The sequence below is a fragment of the Coffea arabica genome, chromosome 3c (genome assembly GCF_036785885.1).
Source record: "Coffea arabica cultivar ET-39 chromosome 3c, Coffea Arabica ET-39 HiFi, whole genome shotgun sequence".
NCBI classification, from domain to species: domain Eukaryota; kingdom Viridiplantae; phylum Streptophyta; class Magnoliopsida; order Gentianales; family Rubiaceae; genus Coffea; species Coffea arabica.
This window is the reverse complement of record NC_092314.1, coordinates 28,168,355-28,173,316: the sequence shown is the minus strand read 5'-3', so window position 1 is coordinate 28,173,316 and position 4,962 is coordinate 28,168,355.

Here is a 4,962-nt window from a genome sequence, read left to right as displayed (position 1 = left end):
AGTGGCCTCATCCATAAGCATAGAAGCATCAGCCCTGATGCCAGCACTCCTATCTCGGATCCCCTCAGCAAGTCGGGTCACCCTAGACCTCCGTCGCTCTATCTCCAAACGAGCAGCCTCCAGCATATTATGCTCAGCAGTTAGTCTAATCTCCAAATCGGCTATGCGATCGAACTGGGTATCCACCATGATACTCAGCTCCTCCACATCCTGGGTCAAGATGTGGTTAGCGTCCCACAAGTGGCGGCGCTCATCATCAAGAGATAACACCAACGCGTTGGGATACGCGTACGTGGCTCTATACTGGCACCTAGGGTGCCTATGAGCTGGTGAGTATCTAACTCGGTCTCCTCCACCTCGAGGTCTATAGGAAATGGATCTTAGCGGCTCTACATGTCCATTAGCCTCGCTACTACCATTAGCATGCCCATTACCATTCTCCATACCTGTAAAATAATCAACACTTAAAGGTTAGAACTTAAATAGCTAACCGGATCGTATATTATTTAAGGTATTTCTAATGGTCTCAATTCTTATTCTTAGAGAGGATTAGGGTTTCTAGAACACCTAATATGTCTTTCAAATAACTTTTCTAACCTAGGCTCTGATACCACCTGTGGCGACCCCACTTCCCCCTAAGGCGAACCAAAAGGTTGGCGGGCCGTCTGCCCAGCTCTCGCCAGGACTCACGCAAGCATTCTAACCCAAATCCTTTCGAATAATAACCTAATCTATTACAAAACAAATTTCCTCGAATAATATCATCACTAAAACCACATTAACTTCAGAGATAGCAGTGATATAAATAGCCAATTGAGGCTCTTAACGTCCCACGTGCTACGTACCAAGGTATAAAGTCGTACCAATCCGGATAGATAATTACATACATCATTAATACAAACTTACAAGACAAGCAATCAAATTAGGGTTTACACATTTTCCAGCTTCAAGTGGCAATCCATAAGGAAAGTATATTATCCCAATTAACGCCTTACAGCCCACAAAATAAGTCATAGTATTCGAATACACTCCCAAAGGAAAACATAATTAAGTATCCAAGCTTTCAATTTCCAGAACCTGTTAAGGAAAACAATAAACGTGGGGTGAGCTAAAGCTCAGTGGTGCCCCAAAACATGCAATCACATAATATCAAACAGCGGTTAATAACTTAGCAAAATTTAAACATTTAGGAAAGCGTATAACAGCATAAGGTAGGATACAGGGGCTCTTAGGAGCCATTTTCCTCGCTTGATCACCATTTATCGTAGTTGACCCTCCGTCAACTCTCACTACTTATAATCCATGTAGAGCGTCTCATTTTGATCCTAACCCGTCACCGTTCATACCCCTGTCCCGGGCCCGCTCACCGACTAAGGACGCAGTATACTCGAGATACACCCGTAGATGATTGGTCGAGGGATTCACCCAACGACGCAACTACATTTAGATTCAAGGATTCATGAGAAAAATGTTTTGCACAAGTCACCACTCGAACGGCTAGTACGATAAAGTACACACAGCTCATTTCGATGGGTCAAAAACCAGTTTTGCAAATTATCACATATCGAGTCAAGAAAGCACTTTAACCAGGTAAGCATAGAACAGGCAGGGACACTCACCAAGAGTGGAGTTCAGATATCAAGTTGAGAATCGAATTCCGCGTCCTCGCAATATCCTAAAAACTAAATTTTGAAACTATAAGTTTCTATTCAGTTTTTAAGCTTATACACATCGAGGTTTATCTACTATACTACTAGTTTACTTTCCCTTAGAAAAATCAAGAATCCACTTAGGTTGAAACTTGACAAAAGTAGAAAAAATGTTTCTTATAGTTTTCCTTGAGATACTTTTCCTTATAAAAGGTAACTAGTATTATTTTCTTGAAATAAGTCGACAACCTCTTAAGATCAAAGCTAGAAAAATATATTTGAAAATTTCTTTAAAGCTATGGTTCTTGCAAAAATTATCACTAAAACTATTTTACCTAAAAATAAGGTTTCTTGCCGAGCAAGTTTCTATGCTTTTAACTAAAATTATTAAAACTCGTATTTTGGAACTTTTCCTATAGTTAACTAGTCAAGAACAATTCTTAGAGGAAAGAAAAGGAGTAAAACAAGGCTAGAGTTTTAGAAACTAGGGAAATCATTTTCCAAAGGTAATAAGGCTAGTTTAAACTTAAAGGAAGAAATATCGAGTTGGCAAGGTTGAGAAAATCCCTACATGACGTTTCTAAAATTAACATACAGTGCTAGATTTTATCGCACTCTACTAGAGTGAAGATATATGTAAATAGATTGTTTTATAGCTTTTCTCAAGTTCACAGGACCAAAACGGATTTCCTACGATTCCGATTTGTAAGCACGTAATGTTTCAGATCCATCAATATAACAAACCAACATTTCCAATAGAAATCTCACTAGGGTTTCGTCAATCATTAGCCCTAGGTTTCAATAGGTTCATATCAAATCAAGAATAAAATAAATGACCAAGGCTTCATCAATCATTAGCACTTGGTTTCAGCAAGCTCAGCTTAAACAAATAAAAATAAAAGCAAGGCCTCCAAGAAATTCTAGCAATTAAATTTCATCACCCAGTAATACTTATAAAATCATTCAAATGGCCAAGGGCTTCATCAATCATTAGCCCTTGACAACATCAAACACTTCCAACCACAATTCAATCAGGGATTCAAACCACAAATAAGCTAAAAGTTCAATCCAAGTAAAAATTCAGTTTCATGAAGAAACAGGACATTAAGACAGAACAGTCTACTTTGAGGATTCACAGACAGCAGTACACATGGAGGAAAAATATGAAATTTCTACAGAACAAAGGCCTATGATTCTAGTTTCAAATGCCACTGACGGTGCCTTAAACGGATTTTCCTACACCAAGATATAAACATTTCACTGAGACTGGTCAGGGACATTCGAAAATCTGAAATTTCATTTTTCACTTGTGAAAACTCCTTTTTCTCTTTGAACACCAAAATGTTTTTATTCAACCATCCATACATTTCTTATAGAACTCCAAGACAACATATTCCAGGCATTTCCATCCATCATGATTCAAGGAAAAATTACAAACCAAGCTAAGATTCCAACTCAACCTTTGACTATCACATAAGAAATTCCAGCAACTAATATACTTTAGATCAAATTTTCCTTTGGTTTAAACATGGTGTTAGGTATTCAAATTCAGCATTTAACACTTAGCTAGCTAGTAAAAATTTCCACTTCAAAACTAGATTCATTCAGCAACTAAAATCATCCAGAAAAATCCAGAAATTTTGTCCATCAGCCACGGATGAACATGCATGAAGAGATGTTCTGTTTTCATTTTATTTTTGGGTTAAAACATGCTTTTAAACTCTCAAATCCCTCGTGCAATTACTTAGCTAGAAAATAAACATTTCCAATTCAGAAATCGAGTTCAAACAACAACCATTAACATCAAAATTTTCTAAAATTTTCTTGCTTGACTCGAATGAACATGCATGGCAGATTACACTTTGATTTTATTATTTTTTTTCTGGTTTAAACTAACTAATTAGCTGCATGCAGAGCCTAATTAACTTGTGATTAACTATCTAAGTCTGGTTATCAGCTCAGAATATCCAGATTAACCAAGTAAGGTTGCATCATTCCTAATTAGCTCTCGGCAAAATCAGAAACTCTTCCAGCATTTGCTTAGTCACAATCCAATTTTTTTCTTCGGCTAAACCTTGTATTTTGCACTTAAATCTCACACGCACAACTGCTGAATTAATTAGCTATCATTTCCAGACCAGAAATCAGTTCGGCAACAACAATATTCATCCATAACTCCAGAATTTTGTGCAACTACTCTCGGATGAGCTTGCATGTAGCAGATTTTGTTTCATTTTTATTTTCTAGCGTAATCCAGGCTAGTTAACTTCATGCATGACTTTATCATCTTGTTTTCAGGTGGTTAAACACAATTACAAACTCTAATCATCCCAAAATTAACGAATTAAGGCTGCAAATTCCCAGCTCAAGCTCACGGCAGTACCAATTTGTTTCAAACCAATTTCTGGTAACTTAATCCTTTATCCAAACATACAACTCCCACATGCATGCCTCTAAACAGCCTCATCTACCCATAATCAACTAGTTCAAGTCCAGATATTACCTCAACCTGGAGTTCACACACACGGCTGGCAGCAGAAATAATTTTCCTCCCTTCAACAGCCCAGAAATGGCAGACCGCTATCTCTCTCTCTCTCCCTTGCTCTGGCTTGCGGATGGATGAAGGAAATTTGGTCCCAAGCTCTTCACCAGCTCACGGGTGGAAGGCAGAATGGATTGCAAGTCACTCTCTTCCCTCTCTAAGTTACGGACAGAAAGAAAAGAAACAAGAAGCTCGGCTCCCTCTTGCTCACTCTTGTCGATGGAACCGAGGCTACAGCTCTCACTCCCTCTTGCTCTCGGTCTAAGGCAGAGGAAGAGGTGAGGTGTAGTTATGGTGAGGGAGAGTAGAGGCTGCGGTGAAGTTTTGTAGAGAAAATGAGATAGTGGAGGGCGGTATCTCGGTATTAAGAAGGAAGGAAATGGTTTGCGGTTTGTTTGTGCAGAGAAGGAATTGGAATTGTGGTTTTAGAGGTGAAATAGAGAGAATGGCATTGTGGTGCCGTGGTTTAAGGAGCAGAGGTTTCGTGTAAGAATCAATTGCATATAGAATTGGTGATAGTTGCAGTGATTTAACTTGCGGTCAGAGGTTTCGTTTGGTTTGCATGGAATTGTAGGGGCATTTTAGTCTTTTCACTTTGCTCCCCGACCTCAACTTAATTTCTAAATTCAACTTAATTCTAAAAATTATCCCCAAGTGTGATTTGAACGCCTAATTATACCCTAATATACCTAAACCATTTTTATCGAACATTTATCGATTAAACTTTAATATTAAGGTTCCTAGTAATTCCTACATTATTTAGCGATTAAA